This window comes from Lactuca virosa, chromosome 4 (genome assembly GCF_052849685.1).
Source record: "Lactuca virosa cultivar CGN04683 chromosome 4, Lactuca_virosa_CGN04683_v6, whole genome shotgun sequence".
Taxonomy (NCBI): domain Eukaryota; kingdom Viridiplantae; phylum Streptophyta; class Magnoliopsida; order Asterales; family Asteraceae; genus Lactuca; species Lactuca virosa.
Window position 1 is genome coordinate 515,188,837 of NC_136429.1, and position 18,567 is coordinate 515,207,403.

An 18,567-nucleotide genomic window follows, 5' to 3' on the forward strand; every position below is an offset into this window, starting at 1 on the left:
TAAATGTTTAAATATGTTCCATTGAACTTTGTAGAGTTCAATGTATCATAGGAAAAAACTTTATAAAGCTCAATGCATTGTGGATCCTCTAAATTACAACTACAAATTGTTAAAAAGATCTCCCCTATGTTCTGTTTGACGAAAATTTTAAGACATTTGAAAAACACTTCAACGACATGTCCTCAATAAAAAGGTCCTCTACAATGTCGACAATATGTCATCACGCAAAAGGTTTACCCTTGAAACGAAAGTCTCTCCTAATCATAACACAATTTAAAATTTTATTTTCACTATGTTAATTGAAAACATAAATTATCATCTTCCATTACGATACTTTGTTAAGCAAACATCTCATAATACTATATATATATATATATATATATATATATATATATATATATATATATATATAGAGAGAGAGAGAGAGAGAGAGAGCTAGGTTCATTTGTTTAAACTAAGTATTGTGTTATCGTATGCATAAATGTGGGCCAATGAAAATTAAATAAAAAATTAAATAATTAAATAAATAAATAAGGGTAAATTAGTCATTTGTTTAATAACTTCCAAAAATAATCCCTATAATCATGGTATCTCTCCAGTTTAAATCTCCTTCCCCTCTTTATCTAAAAACCGATTTCTAAAAACCCTAAATTGAACAAATCGACACCCCCACCCTTGTCCCTCCAGCCGTCATTTCCCCTTTATTCCAGTCTGCATCAAGTTCCGATTCCGGCTCGGAGTCGGATGACGAAGCTCAAGCTGCTCTCAAATTACAAACCCTAGAAACGGAGCTCTCGACAAGGAGCAGCGAAGCAGCGGCGCAGGTGAGTATAAAAACTATTGGGAGACCAATATGTTTCTCCAAACCGAAGAATTCGATAGGTAATCATACTAATTAACTAATCATATGATCTTCTCCTTTTCTCTTTGTTGTTTAAACCTGAATCCATCGTTTTCTTCTGCAATTTCTGAAATACAGTTGGGGCGGATTGGAGGAAACATTTTTCGGCTACTGTGATTCAAGTTCGCCGAACGAAACTCAGTCGTCGGCGGCCTCCAAGGGAGGATTATTCAAGAGGAGATAATGAAACTATAGTCTCAAAAATCAGAATCTGGGGTTTACGATTTTGATCAGGACACAGTGTTCATGTCAACGGAAAAATCAAAGAAGAAAAGGATTCAGCAATCTCCAGATACAAGTGATTCAAGGGCCTTTCCGATTGAAATTATTGAAGTAAGTCAAAGTCTTGAACTGTTTTTACGTACTCTCATGATTTTATCTCAAGTTGATGATTGTGGTAAACTGTTAATTAACAGTTAAAAGTGTCATACGTGGGAGAGAAGATAGCCTTGGTGAGTTTGAAATGCAGGAAAAGAAGAGACACGGTGGTCAAGATTTGTGAGGTTTTTGAATCTTTGAAGCTCAATGTTGTCACTGCCAACATCATTGCTTTTCCTGAGACCCTTTTCAAGACACTCTTCATTCAGGTTTGCACTAGAAAACATACACTTAGGTGGTGTGTTCTTGAGTGAAAACGAAGAAGAGAAGGAATGCAGGGGTGATTTTTCTTTTGTATTAAATATTGATTGTGAATCGATGCAGAAAAGAATAGAGAATGGAAGAGTGTTTATGTAGATGATTCAATGGATGATATTGGTGAGATTCCAATTCTATTGGAATGGAATCACGAATTCCAATTCTATTGGAATGGAAAGACGAATTCCAATTCTGTTGGAATCACAGATGTTGATGCTTGAAGAACAGACCACAAAATTGAAACGGACCACATTATTCTTTTAGAATGTATTAGTCGTTGTTAGATTTTGATGTTTTCTTTCCTGTTTTGATTGTTTTTTAGTTTTATTCCTTAACAATAAATGTAATTCTTAACAATTGTTACCCGTATTCTATAAGAAATAATGTGTTTTTTGTTTTTATTCTTCAATTGATTATTCAAGGATTTGTTATTCTACAAGAAGTTTTTAAATTCATGATCAACAAATAGGTTCAAGAATATTTTTATTATTTATCGTTCAAGAATATTTTTATTTTTTAATATACTCATAAACATATTCTGTCAGAATGTCCGAATTAAAAAAATTATAATACGTAAAATCGGATTTTTAAAATTAATAGAATCTATGATCTCTTAAAAAATGCAATTTTCCTTTATTAAATCTGTATTAATTGACTAAATTATCCTTGTAATTAATTAAGATGATATTTTCAATTATATTTAATTCAGTAATATATATTAATCACTTTCTTAAAATAAATAAATTTGATTGTCCCATATTTATGCATACAATAACACAATAATTAGTTTGAATATAATAACCTAGGCATATATATATATATATATATATATATATATATATATATATATATATATATATATATATATATATATATTTGATTTTACTTAATTGGTGTGATTTTATAAAGTTTTAAAACACACAACTACAAGGTTTTAATTTAATGTAAAGGTGGTATACTATAGGGTAGTTAGAGATCGAGTACAAACATAACATAGACCACAAAAGTTTAGTGGTTCCTGTGAGTCGTGAGATAAAGTCCTGTCCTATCTTACATGGAGTGTTATAAAATAGGAAACGTGGATATGAGGTTGGAGGAAAATGTGAATAGCATTAATAAAAGGTAAGACAAAAACTCTTTATCTTATTTTTTTAAGAGACTTATAAATTTCGTTTTTACCACACGACAAATCCTCATCACTTCTATATTTATTTTATCAAACTTTATAAATAACAATCACATTCAATCTTTTTCTTACCACAACACAAATACTCATCACTTCTATATTTATTTTGACAATTTCTCAATGTCATCATCATCTTGTACTCCGTCGAATGCATTGGAATTATGGGAGTCAAATTTTATTTGAAAAATTATGGAAAAAACAATAACGTATTATTAAGTACAAGAAGCTCAAAGTTCATGTTTGAGAACAAGAAAAAGTCTTTTATGGAGAAATCGTGAAGTCGGACACAATCGTCTCATAGAAAACTACTTTGTCGATGATGATGGGTACCCTGAAAAGTTTAAACAACGGTTTAGATGAGGAAATAATTATTCCTATATGTATTTGATGACTTGAATAGCCGATTTCCATATTTTCAATTAAAATGAGATGTTGGAGGTAGGAAATGTTTTTCTCCATTACAAAAAGGCACAACCGCAATTCGCCAGTTAGCTTAGGGAACGGGAGTAAACTCATTAGTCGAGTATTTGAGGAGGTCTGAGCGGCCCACATGAGATAATGCTTACAAGTTTGCTACAACATTGGTTATGGTTTATGCAAAACAATACTTGTGCAAACCTACGAATAATGACACCTACCAGATGTACACGGCTGTAACATTAGTCAAAATAGGTCAATAAACAATCACATGTGATTATGCCAATCATGTAATGTGATTTTGTTAAACTAGTAATGTGATAAGAGTGCTATGTAGTTCATGAGAAATTCTAATACAAATATGAACTTTCTTTATGATACAACTCAAAGTATATGTCCATACGATTCCAAAAATATAGAGAATGTCTGAATCTGACTTCGCATGAAGAAGTTATGATTAACCGAACACTATAAATCTCTATAATAAGAGGAATTTAAAATAGACTTAGAATTAGCTATTGGAGTCTAAAAGATAGTCGTAGTACTTGTAAATACCTACGCGTGCATATAAAGAACGTTAAAAACGGAGTTTGTATGTGAAAGTTACGACCTTCCGAAGATTCCGCTGTCAGAAACCCTAATCTGACTGAATTCACGACGTGAGCACAGAAGTCACGACGTGATGAGTCATTTTGCCACATCTCGGAATCTAGAAGATGTGACGAGGCTATGAGGGGATAAGATCCAAACTCACGACGTGAGAAAGGATTGATCCACGTCGTGAGGAGTCAAAGGGACACCTTCCGAAGCTAGGGGCGCAAATGGCAAGTCTACGGGATGAGCATGCATGACTCACGACGTGAGCCTTATAAAACTCACGACGTGAGAGTCCAAAATCCTCACTATAAATAGCAGGTCCGACTTCAGCTATTCCTTACATTATTTCCCTTTCTCCTCTCTCCTTTGCTGAAGCCATCTTGCATCCCGAGCCCCGACGACCTCGTACGCTGACCGTTTCTGCTTAGATTACATAAAATCACGCTACTAGGGTGAGTTTCACGGCCCCACTTTCTAATATTTTGGGGGAAAACGCATGCTAAATATTGTATACATATTACTATTATGTCTATATGATAGTATTTAGTTATAATAGCCGGGGTATAGTTATTCTAAATATAATATCTTTGAATATATACAACTATTATCAACTTATCAGCATGTTATTATACTAATGTAGATCTTGAGTTACACTTAGGATGCTATATATATGTTGTGTGTGATATAGTTCCGAAGTTATATACGGAAGTTCTATATGTTAATTTATAAAGTATGTTGTTATTATTAGCTTTATGATAAGATAAAACTTGGTAGGTTATATGTTGTTGTTGTTATTGGTTTTATGTCAAGATGAAACCTGGTTTTACTTCAAGCTATAGCTGTTATACTGCCTAAATGTTATGAGATTAGGAGTAATGTTTAAAAGCATAGTCTAGTAACTTAGGGTTTAGACATGAGAATGCTTTTGTTGTTAGAGCTATAGGAAGCCGTCGAAGTCTACATGAGTAATTGTATTCATCAACTAAGATTTGGGATCTTAGCGGAAATCCTCTGAATTGTAACCGTTAATCCCGTGTGAGCGAGGAAGTCGTGTATAATTAGTATACGGGTTGACCACCCCACTTGTGACTGTTAGCTACAGTCAACCAAAAGCGAGTGATGAACTATCCTTTTACTTTTTATTGTTCCGGCATCGATGAAGCGTACGGTGTTGTTTCTCATGGTAAATCATGAGTATGTTATTTCTCATGGTAAATCATGAGTGTGTTTTATCAGAGGTATTATGTCATAGCAGTGGTTACAGGCTCATGGTAGCAAATTGTTAGAAACATTATACTTTGTCGTATACAAGTATTAATGTTAAGTATAAGTTTCCCCCTACTTATACCCTAGGTACTACTTGTATATTAAGTAGATAACTATACCTAACACACATACTTGTATAGAATTGAAATAAGATTTATACGTAGTAACTTTCATTTATATGGAATTACAAACATTTATATTTATAATATATGAGACTTATAGGTATATACTTATTTGGTAAGTAAACCATTATACCTAGGATATATATACTAAACGTTGGAGAGTCAAAATGATACTTTCAAAACTATACTTTTGAACGTGGAAAATGTATTATTTTATGGAGTCAAAACCTGTGGACTCACCAACTTTATGTTGACGTATTTTAAAATGCATGTGTTTTCAGGAACTTGAAAAGCTGGTATGTATTCGAACAGAAGAAGTTTTACTATTGCCTTTTTGTTCATTAAGAAGTATGCCATAGTCGGATATTATGTAATAGGTCCTAGAAAAACAGTTATGTATATTTCAGTTATCAATAAAGGTATGTATTTTCTTTAGTACTGTTCAATGTATGTTATATAATTGTGATATGAAGAATGACGTTACACCACCTGGTGTTTCCGCCGATGGCTGGGGGTGTGACAACAGCACATGAAAACAAACATGTTTTCTCTAGAATGCTAGGTAGCATTGATTGTATGCATTGGGCGTGGACAATGTGCCCAAATGCATGGCACGATCAACATATGCGATGTGATCTTAAAGAACCGACAATAATTCTAGAAGTAATTGTGTCTAATGATATTTGGATATGACATTCATTCTTTGGTTTCGCGAGTTCTAACAACGACATCAACGTTGTTAACCAGTTGCCGATATTCAACGACATGTATCTTGGAAAGGCGCATAATGTACTGTTTCGAGCGAATGAAGTATCATACAAGTGTGGGTACTATCTTAATGACGATATATATCCCGAGTTAACTATATTCAGTTGAATAGTATAAACGATGATAAATGATTAAAGTTTAAGACGACCCAAAAAGTAGATAAGAAGGATGTGGAATGAGCATTTGATATCCGTAAGAAGCGTTGGCAGATACTCAAACTCTTGGCACAATCATATAATCCCAAAAGATTGCAAAACATAATGTATGTGTGCATCATATTACATAATATGATTTTAGAAGATAAATGAAAAACGATTTGTTGCTATGATGAAGACGAAAGTTTTCTAGCCTTTAAAGGAGTAGATATTGGTACGCCACAATACATGACAATTAGCAGGGAAGTACATGTCCATGATACACATCACACCCTTCACGATGATTTTATGGAACATAATTACAGAGCTTACATACATCCCGTCGACCAGGATTTGAACAAGGATACAAATGAAGATTCATACATATATTTCGACGATGATTCAGGCAAGGAATCAGACGACGATATGGACAACGATTCATCGTGATCTAGTATTTTAGTTATTGTTATCTTTTAGTTTCCTTTCTTGTTTTAATTATGCACTCCTGATTTTGAAGTTATGAAAAATTCCATTTTTATATGTTTTTTAAATTATAATATTTAATTTTATCTAAATAAAATAGAAAATAGAATGGGAAGCAAATATGACAATTTCCAAGGTTTTAAGGAGTGAAGGGAGAATCAGAGAAAAATAACGTGACACCTAAATGACAAAGTAAAAAAGAGGATAATACACCCTAACCTTATAATTACAAAAGTATTAAATAAAAGGATACTCACTCTACGATTTTCTTAGAAATGGTTTTAAAAAATTATATATATCTTATTTTGGAAAGTTATTTTTATTAATTTTCAAAAATGGGGTTTTCCCATTTTTGAACATGAATTTTGGACTCTAAGTATAAATACAATAGATGAATTATTATATATTTGTGTTCTACTTCGTGATATCTTCGTTTCGATATACCACACGTCCAAAACGGATTAAAAATGAATGAGAAATTACTTGTCAAAGTAGGTTAGTTGGAAGAGAATAATAAATTTGTTAAGTGGGTTTAAACTCATACCACATTGGCGAGAGTATGAAAAGAAAACGGGTTTATAACTACAAAACCTAGCTAACTTTGTAAGACTTATAGAACCAATGTTCTTTCTTGCACGGACACACATGAGGGGGGAGGGGGGATTGCAAATGCGAGTAGATTTGGCTTCGGTTCACTAAACTTGTGTGCTAGCGTGCGTCCTGCGGGTACTAATGCACCATCTGTCAACCAGAAAAGTTCAAGGACATTTTTGCAATTATTTCTTTTCTAGTTTAACACTTATAAAACGAATTAAGAGCTATTAATTCTGCGGGTACGAATGCACCATCTGTCAACCAGAAAAGTTCAAGGACATTTTTGCAATTATTTCTTTTCTAGTTTAACACTTATAAAACGAATTAAGAGCTATTAATTGTATGCAATTATTTCTTTTCTAGTTTAACACTTATAAAACGAATTAAGAGCTTTTAATTGTAGATTTCAGTTTTGATTCTTCATTTAAATTCTGCTCTTTAATTTGACTGTTATGATTTCGTTTTAATACATCGGTTAAATATTGCAGTATAAATATTGCACCTCATTTTAATACATCGGTTAAATATTGCAGTATAAATATTGCACCTCTGTGATCGATGTAGTTGCACCGAATGAAACGAAATAATATTTCTTTTCTAGTTTAACACTTATAAAACGAATTAAGAGCTATTAATTGTAGAATTCAGTTTTGATTCTTCATTTAAATTCTACTCTTAATTTGACTGTTATGATTTCGTTTTAATACATCGGTTAAATATTGCAGTATAAATATTGCACCTCTGTGATCGATGTAGTGCATGTGATCGATGTAGTTGCACTGAATGAAACGAAATAATTCTCTTCATCTCCAACGCTCCTGGTTTGTTTTTCAACTATTGCAGTAACCAAGGTATTTTCCGGGTAAGTAAGAGTTCGAGTGACCTTGAAGAGTCACTTTCTCGTGTTGTATCCTGGGAAACAAACACCCATATCAGGCGATTTTTTGAAGGAAATTGTGTTAAACACAAGCCTCAGCCAAATTTCTTTCTGTTTGTTCTTTTGTGCATTTTTTGGGTAATAGTCTCCTAACATCTTACCCTTTTGACTTTATAACAATCTATTTTGGAAATTCGATTTTTGAACAATTTTTCTATTTTTTAAAATACATTTTTTTCTTTTTCATTTTTTCCTTATAATTTCATTCTAAAAATTTAGTTTAGAATATTTTTTTTCTCATCTATATTATATCGTTTCATTTTACATTTAACAAGAAAAAGTAGTTTGAAAACAAATGAAAAAATTCGACAGTCATAAGGCTATTGGATATAGTCCACGTAACGCCGTTGGGAGGCTGTTCTGGCCATCTTCAATGGCATAGAGGAGCTAGAAACACCGCCCAGACCAAACGCCTCGTAGCAATGCGTTGAGAGCTCGATGCAATGCAACAACCCGTTCTCTTTTTCTTCCTTTATTCATTCCTCTGCCTTTTCTTCTTTCTTGGTCTCACGATGTCGTGGTTCTGAACGAATACCATCCCCTCTAGGAGTGGTGGAGAGAAGATGGTGACGTGTCATTGTGGTCCATACTACCCATACCGAGCAGCCTAAAAATGTTTATAGGCAAGGGTGACGACATGAGTTTCACCAGTAGGATCAGACCATGTCGACTGATTTTTTTGAGTTTCTGATTTTCTCTTATGTGTGAAAGAAAATAGTGGGAGATAAATAATGGAAAATAGTGAATCAAAGAAATTAAAAAGTTGTGTTCGAGTGGTTAGGGACACACAAACAATAATGGGAATCAAAAGAACGACAATTAGAAGCTTGCACTCATGATGTATGTGTCTAACTTCCCTTTGTTGGGGTTGAAACACACTTTTATTCAGAACTAGAACAAAAGAGAAGAGCTTACACACTCAATATTACAAAAAAAAAAGAAACAACCGTCTAATACTCACTCTAAGTATTACACACTACACTCTCTGTTTGTGGTGTCTTACAACTGATATTACAACTTCTATTTATACTAAAGCTAGCCACTATAAGTACTGTGACAATTTATTGTGTTCACCGTGTGAAATAAAGAAGCTGCCAATTCTAGTTGTTATTGTCAACAAAGGAGGCATTCATTTGTCAACAAAAGAGGGTGGTGCAGCTACTCATGGCAGGTTCACACCCAAGTAGGTTTACACTCACATTCTCCCCCTTAAACCTAACTGGGCTCGAGATTCGTCACTCCGATCATGTTTCGCATTTCACCATGTTTCACGTATGCTAAAGCCTTTGTAAAGATGTCCGCCCGTTGATCCTTCGAGTTGACATATTCCACTATAATTTGCCCACGTTCAACACATTCTCGTATGAAGTGATAACGAATGTCAATGTGTTTGCTTCGACCATGAAACACAGGATTTTTCATCAATGCGATTGCTGACTTGTTATCGACATATAAGGTGATAGGCATAATATGATGTCCCGTGAGCTCCTTCACGAGATTAGCAAGCCAAATGGCTTGACATACTGCTGTTGTAGCTGCCATGAACTCGGCTTCACACGTGGACAAAGCAACAGTCTTTTGCTTTTGGGATTGCCAAGTTATCGCATTCCTTCCCAGATAGAAAATCATTCCACTTGTGCTCTTGCTATCAACAGGGTCACCTCCAAGATCACTATCGGTAAAACCAACCAAATCTTCAATTTCACGACCTCTTCCATAGTCGATTCCTGGGCTGTTTGGTTGTTCCGGATTGATTTCGGGGTCATTTTGAGGTGTTTCGAGGTGTATTTGGGGTTGTGGTTCAATTATGGTAAAGGTCTTAGGAGTCGGCATCTCTTCTTCTTTGTTTTTGTACCAATTCCATTCTTCTTTTTCGTCAAAAACAACATCGCGACTAACTCGCAACTTTCGGTCTTGCAGATCAAACAAACGGTTGCCTTTAGTTCCATCTTCCACACCTAAATACACCATCTTCTTACTTTGATCATCAAGCTTCTTCAAGTGACCACCTACAAGTTTAGCAAAAGCAACACAACCAAAAACTTTTAGATGTTCAAGGTTGGGCTTTTTGCCAAACCACGTTTCATAAGGCGTCTTGTCGGGAAGTACTTTTGTTGGCAGGCGGTTGAGAAGATAAACTGCATGTCTAACCGCTTCTCCCCAAAACTCTCCCGGAACATTTCTACCTTTGAGCAGACTTCTTGCCATGTCCATAACGGTCCGATTTCGCCTTTCTACAACTCCGTTCTGTTGAGGCGAATATGGTGTCGTAAGATGCCTTTGAATACCATTTTCTTCACAAAATAATGAGAATTATTTTGAAGTGAACTCTCCCCCTCGGTCCGTTCGAAGTGTCTTTATTTTATAACCCGAATTCTTTTCAACCATCAACTTGAACCGTTTGAAAGCGCTCAAGGCTTGAAACTTCTCCGATAGCATGTAAACCCACATCCACCGGCTAAAATCGTCTACTAAAAGGAGAAAATATTTACTCCCTCCAACAGACGTAGGTGTGATCGGACCACATAAGTCCGCATGAACAAGTTGTAGAGGTTTTTGAGCCCGAAAAACTGCATGATCCGGGAAAGGAATTCGGGTTTGTTTGGAAAGAACGCACCCTTCACATACTTGGTTTGGGTGCTCAATCTTTGGGACTCCGATTGCCATATTCTTTTCGGACAACTTCTTTAAGGCGATAAAGTTAACATGACCGAGTCTAGAATGCCATATCCAAGCTGGTTCGTCTTTTGTTGCTAAAAGACAAGTCGGTCTACCGGTCCTTAAAGGAGTTTTATATAACCGGTTTGGGGATCGTTTAACTCTCAAAAATAGAGTTTTGCTTCTGTCAAACAATGTCAGATCCGACCCATCCATTATGACCCGACTCCCTTCCTCCGTCATTTGTCCAAAACTAATAATATTGTTTTTTAGACTTGGAATGAAATATACCTCATTAAGGAGTCTTTGGTCGCCATTTTTGCTATCGAATAAAATCGACCCTTTTCCCAAAATAGCGACGGTCAAACCATCCCCAAATTTCACATGGCCCGTAACGTGCTCATCTAGTTCGCGAAACCTTGAGCGGTCTCCAGTCATGTGATTGCTAGCACCGTTGTCGAGATACCATACCTCAGACTCGACTCGACTTTCTCCCGATGCAAGAAGATTAACACAAATCTTCTCTCTTAGAGACACTTTTTTGTGTGCATATTCTTGTGAGGTTGCCATCATTAAAATAGGCTCTTCTTCGTTGGCTTGAGTGAGGTTTGCCTCCTCACCTCGATTCTTGTTTGGACACTCCGAAGCATAATGACCAAATTGTTCACAAGTAAAGCATTTGACTTTACTTTTATCCTTTCAAGAAGGATTATGGTCATTCCGATTTGTATTGTACTCGCGTCCACCTCCTTGGCCACGTCCACGACCTCGGCCTCGTCCCCGGCCTCGGTTACCATGTCCTCCTCGTCCTCTTGAAGTATTTGACGAGTTTCTCTCGCCAGTTTGCTTCGAACGAGATGCCCACTCGGCATGTGTAAGCAATAGAGAAGGTCCTTCTTCTTTTTCTCCATAGCTTCGAAGTCTCTCTTCATGGGTCTTAAGACGACCCACAACTTCTTCCACCGTCATATTCTTCAAATCTCCGAATTGCTCGATCGATGTTACGATTTGTATAAATCGTATCGGTACGGCTCGCAAAAACTTCTTCACAACCGTAATTTCTTCAATCTTTTCACCTAGAGATCGAATACCGGTTACGATAGTATTCAATCTCATGGAAAAATCATCTACCGATTCACTGTCTTTCATCCGGATCACCTCGAAGTCACTTCTCAAGGTTTGAGCTTTAGCCTCCTTGACCCGATCGGCTCCCATGTGCATCATCTTGAGCGTTTCCCATGCTTCTTTAGCTGTGTCCTTCTCAGCTAACATCAGAAGTACGTCCTCTGGAATTGCTTGATAAATAGCCGCAAGAGCCATCCGATCTTTACGTTCGTCCGTTTCTGCATTTTTAATTACATCCCATACTCCTTGTGCTTGTAAATTCACTCGCATTTTTATTTCCCACACCGCGTAGTTCATCTTCGTGAGCAGTGGATAGTGTAACGTAACGCTACCGTCTTTCGCGGTCCTTTGAAAACTTTCAACTCCGGCTTGAGAAGATGACGAGGTTGGTGTAGTCATTCTTGGCATATACTTGGGCATACACGAGTAAGAATATTTTTTTTTGAAGTACGGGGACCAATATGAACTTTTCAGAAGTTCAGGGGGCAAACAGAACTTTTACAGAAGTAAAACAGGGGCTAAATTGAAATTTTTCTGAAAAACGGGACCAAAATTGCAATTTTTCTGAAAAACAGGGACCAAATTGCACTTTCCGGAAGAACAGGGGCTAAACTGCAATTTCCAGAACTTTGGTCAGTTGCTGACATCACTGCTGATGTCACTGCTACAGTGCTTGCTACAGTGTCGTCTTCTCCGGCGAACCCTGGTTTTTCCGGCGACTTTTCCGGCAGATTTGACCAACTTTGGCCGGTGATTTGGAGGCCTTCCGGTGGTCAAAAAATTCAAAAAAATATATTTTCGGAATCCTCAGAACGAGACCTTTCCAACGGTGTACTCCGAAATTGTTTTTGAGACAAAAAAATTTCGACCAAAAAACAAAGAATGCTTCCCCCGGAGCTTAACCAAGCTCTGATACCACTTGTTGGGGTTGAAACACACTTTTATTCAGAACTAGAACAAAAGAGAAGAGCTTACACACTCAATATTACAAAAAAAAAGAAACAACCCTCTAATACTCACTCTAAGTATTACACACTACACTCTCTGTTTGTGGTGTCTTACAACTGATATTACAACTTCTATTTATACTAAAGCTAGCCACTATAAGTACTGTGATAATTTATTGTGTTCACCGTGTGAAATAAAGAAGCTGCCAATTCTAGTTGTTATTGTCAACAAAGGAGGCATTCATTTGTCAACAAAAGAGGGTGGTGCAGCTACTCATGGCAGGTTCACACCCAAGTAGGTTTACACTCACACCCTTCACACTTAACAATACATAAATTATGGAATACTTGTGGCAAGATGTGGGTTCTTATTGATGTCTTTATTGCAAAACATAAAAACAAACTAAGGTAGTTGTTTGCGTTTTGCCTGTTCACTAGGGTGGTTGACCAGATGAATATCATCAATTCGTAATGTAAGGTTTGGATTGGGAAATTGTGTTTGTATGAAAACATGGTGATATTTGATGGAGATGTTGCAAAACATAAACCTTCTTTTTCTCAGGTGGAAGTCCATATTATGAAAAGCAATGCTTTTAATGGTAAGGCCTCATGTGGTGAAAGGTACAGGAGATTTAAATGCTAAGGGCGAGATGAGTGATTCTGATTCTTTGAAGGTTATTATTGATAATTACGGGAGAGACAATATGGCTTTCCTTTAACATTACTTGGAAGCTTGAAAGACTTTTTTTTTTCGATTGCTAATACAAGAGTTTTTCTGTAAGGGTGAAGGTTTTTTAGATGTTGAACCAAAATACGCTTGTGGTTTATGGGTGCTCTTAAACTTCCTTGCTCTTAGGGCAAGAGATATTTTTCTTAATCATGCAGGAGCTAATTCGTGGTTCTTGATTTTGAAGCCATGACATGACGATTTTACACTTTAAGGAACACTTGACTTGGCTTGACGTCGAGGGTGTTCCACTTCTAGCATGGAATCCTTCCACGTTCAAGCAGATTGTAAGCAAGTGGGTTGAGATGGTTTTTATATATGATACATATGTACATAACATACTAGTATACATCTATGTGTTAAATATACTCTTGTATTTTTAGTGTTTGAGATAATTCTTGTTTAACTTCTTGATGTAGAATACCATATATGGGTTAGGGAGTTTAGTTGTCAGACTCTTGGATTTTATTGTTGCTAATAGTGATATTGAGGAACTAGAATAGGTTGGTGATGATAGAAAACAGGACAAGGAAAGTGACGAGGAAGGCTTAGTGTAGTCGGTTTAAGATATTTTTCAAAATGCCCAAGTGAATGTTAATGAAACTATCACATCGTTTAATGAGGACAAGTATGAAGGAAGAGATTTATTGGATATTTTCACGACTCATGCTAATGACTTACCTAATGCTGAAAAGAAGAGCGATCGGTGTTGCAGAAGTCGTTAGGTGTTCCTAGGTCGGTCGATCAGTGGATAGCGAGTACTCGGCCTAGGAGGGGAGTACTCAGATTGGGTAAATTGTAAAGAAATAAATATTATATATATATATATATATATATATATATATATATATATATATATATATTGTGGAAAAGTTGCCTCCAAAATTAGCAAGTGGCAAATAGTTCAGGGGTTATTTCAGTAACTTATCATTTACTATTCATAGTTTGACTATGAATAGTAATATATATGTGAATTGAATGAAGAATTGGACGGTGTATATATGTGGTCAAAGTAAGGCGCCTAAAAGCAATTGTCCGCCTACAATTTGGACGGCTTTTCTTCTTTCCTTTCATATGATATTGCTTTTGGCTATAAATAGCCTAAGCCATGAACCAGAGGAAAGAACACAACCAAAAATCATTGAAGTATATATAGAAAAGCATTACATATATATATACTTATACACCACCGTATATTTTAGCTCTCCCACTCTATTTGTAATCTCTTTCATAATCCCTGTAAACACTGCAAATTATAGTGAATTATTTCTCAGCTTCCTCTGCCCGTGGTTTTTTTTCCCGATTTGGGTTTCCACGTAAATTCCTGTGTCTCTATTCTATTTATTTTATTCGTATTACGTTGTGATTATTACGCTTTGATAATTTTTGATCCCATTCCGCATTGAGCTAATATTATTTAAGTCAATTTGGATCCGTCGTATTTTACAACAATTGGTATCAGAGCATCCAGGTTGTGATATTAGCTCGTTGGGATCATTTTATCAAGTAATTAATCATGTCTTCGGTAAAATACGGTATTCCACTACTGGATCCTAACACCCGATTTCCGTTGTGGCAAGTAAAGATGAGAGACATTCTCATTCAGATGGATTTACACAAGGCGCTCTTGGGTTTCAATAAGATGCCCGATACATGGACCGAAGAAGAAAAGGAGATGAAAGATCTGAAGGCTTTATCCCAAATTCGTTTGCACTTGTCAAACGATGTTTTGCAAGATGTTCTAAAAGAAACGTCAGCGGTTTCTTTATGGCTAAAGTTGGAACAACTGTTAATGACCAAGAGCTTACCAAACAAGTTGCATTTGAAGCAACGGTTGTTCAATCTCAAGATGATTGAAGGAGGCTCTTTAACTGAACATATATCCACATTTAAAGAGTTAGTAAATAACTTAGAGAATATGGATGTTCAGTATGAAGATGAAGACTTGGCTCTATTCTTACTATCGTCGTTGCCAGAATCCTATAGCCATTTTCGTGATACTATTATCTATAGCCGTGACACTCTAGTTTTAGATGAAGTCTATACAGCTTTGGATTCAAAAGATAAGATGAAGCATATTACTGGTGGTGGTTCAAGTGATGCTAAAGCCGAAGGTTTGAATGCCAGAGGAAGAACAACAGAGAGAAGTAGAACTTCTCAATCTTCCAACAGAACCAGATCCAAGTCAAAAGGCAAACGAAAGTTTTGCAACTATTGTCACAAGAAGGGACATGTGCTTGAAGAATGCTTCAAGTTGAAGAACAAAGAAAAAGAGAAGACGGCAGCAAATGGTAAACAAGCTAGCACTTCGGGTGAAGCCGATCTAGCTAAGGTCGAAGGTATTGGAGAACTTTTGACAGTTTATTCAGATAAACTGGATTCCACTGGTGATTGGATACTCGACTCTGGTTGTACTTTTCATATGTGTCACAACAAAATTTGGTTTTACACATTTGAAAAGGTTAACCAGCTATGTGTTGATGGGTAACAATACTACATGTCCAGTTCTTGGACATGGTTCAGTCAGGATCCGTATGTTTGACGGAGTTATTCGAACCATGGGGGATGTTAGATATGTTCCTGACCTCAGAAGAAACTTGTTATCTCTCAGTTCCTTTGACAAAAAGGGATACGAGTTTGCTGGTAAAGGTGGAGTTCTCAGGGTATTCAAAGACGGTTCCGACAAACTGAGAGCCGAACGAAAAACCTCAGATCTTTACTTTCTTGACGGGCAAACAATTTCGAGTGATGCTGCTGTTGTGTCAAAGTCTTTTTCTGATCCAGATCAGTCCCGTCTTTGGCACCTTCGACTCGGCCATATGAGTTTTCAAGGCATGTCAGAATTGAGTCGAAGAGGTTTACTTGGTCAACAAAAGATTGTTGATTTGGATTTCTGTGAAGACTGTGTATATGGCAAGGCAAAACGAGTGAGGTTTGCAAGTGGTATCCATACAACGAAAGGACCACTTGATTATGTTCACTCGGATTTGTGGGGACCGGCTCGAGTTGCTTCAAAAGGTGGAGATATTTATATGCTCACTATTATTGATGATTTCTCCAGGAAGGTGTGGTCTTTCTTCTTAAAAAATAAAGGAGACGTTTTCTCTACCTTCAGAAATTGGAAAGTTCAGGTTGAAAAGCAATCAGGTCTGGTGGTAAAGTATCTTCGTACGGATAATGGACTTGAGTTTTGCTCAGAAGAGTTTAATGTCTATTGTCAAAAGGAAGGCATTACTCGACATCGCACAGTAGTCCATTCACCTCAACAAAATGGTGTAGCTGAAAGAATGAATCGCACCATTATGGAGAAGGTCCGGTGTATGCTTTCTAATTCCAAATTGCCAAAGTCTTTTTGGGCGGAGGCTGCTTCGACTGCTTGCTATGTTATCAACCGATCACCGTCACGAGCAATCGAGAAGAAAACTCCGTTTGAATTATGGTCCGGTAAACCTGCAAATTATTCAGATTTAAAACCATTCGGATGTCCAGCGTATGCACGAGTTGACAATGGGAAGCTAGAACCAAGAGCAATTAAATGCGTTTTTCTTGGGTACAATCAAGGTGTAAAGGGTTACAAGTTATGGAGCTTTGATTTGAAGAAAATTATCATCTCAAGAGATGTTACTTTTGATGAGTCTGCTATAATTCAACCAGTTGCTGACTCTTCTAAAAGAATAGATGCATCAGATGTATCATCCGAAGCAAATAAAGAGAATGCTCAAATGGAGGTGGAGCTTCCTACTTCACCTACCACTAATCAGAGTACAAATCAGCATCAAGATTCTTCTTCGTCGGATGAGCATGTTGTTGGTGAAGATTCAACACCTTCACAACCACAAGCTACTACTCCAAGCATTGCAAGAGATAGACCGAGAAGACAGATTATTCCTCCGAAGAGGTATGCTGAATCTGATTTGGTTGCCTATGCTTTTATTGTTGCTGATAATATTGAGTCTGTAACGGAGCCTGCAAATTATGACGAGGCTATCAAATCTGAAGACTCAAATGATTGGATGCTCGCTATGCAAAATGAGATGGAATCTTTGCAGCGAAACAGTACTTGGAATTTAGTTCCTATTCCGAAAGGGAAGAGAACATTTAAATGCAAGTGGGTCTACAAGCTCAAGAAACCTGTCAACCCAAATGATAAACCAAGATACAAAGCTCGGTTAGTAGCTAAAGGCTACAGTCAGATTCCTGGTATTGATTACACTGACATTTATTCCCCAGTTGTCAAACATACTTCCATTCGTGTATTGTTGGGGTTGGTTGCTTCTAATGATTTTGAGTTAGAACAACTTGATGTCACTACAGCTTTCCTAAATGGTGAGCTTGAGGAAGAGATTTTTATGCAACAACCTGAAGGTTTTGCAGTTCCTGGAAAGGAGAATTACGTATGCAAATTGAACAAATCTCTTTATGGCCTCAAGCAGTCTCCTAGACAATGGTACAAGAGGTTCGATTCTTTCATGACCAGTCACAAATTCAGCAGGTGCACCTATGATAGCTGCGTTTATTTCAAGAAAGGTGACAATGGTTCAAAGATCTACTTACTCTTGTACGTGGATGACATGTTGATTGCAGCGAAAGATATGAAGGAGATTCAGAAGTTAAAAGACCAGTTGAAAGCTGAATTTGAAATGAAGGACTTAGGAGCTGCCAAAAAGATTTTAGGTATGGAAATTATTCGTGACAGGAAGTCTAGGATCTTGCATCTTTCTCAGAAAAGTTATATTGAGAAAGTCCTAAGACGCTTCAGTATGCACGAAGCAAAGTCTGTCAACACACCTTTTGCAGCTCATTTCAAGCTATCATCCGCTTTGAGTCCTACTAATAAGACTGATATGGCTTACATGGCACGTGTTCCATACTCTAGTGCTGTTGGATCTTTGATGTATGTTATGATCTGCACGCGCCCTGATTTGGCTTATGCTGTTAGCATGGTTAGTAGATACATGGCGAACCCGGGGAAAGAACACTGGAAAGCAGTACAGTGGATTTTTCGTTATTTACGCGGTACGTCTTCTATGTGTTTACGTTTTGGTAAATCTAACACTAGGGTGTTCGGA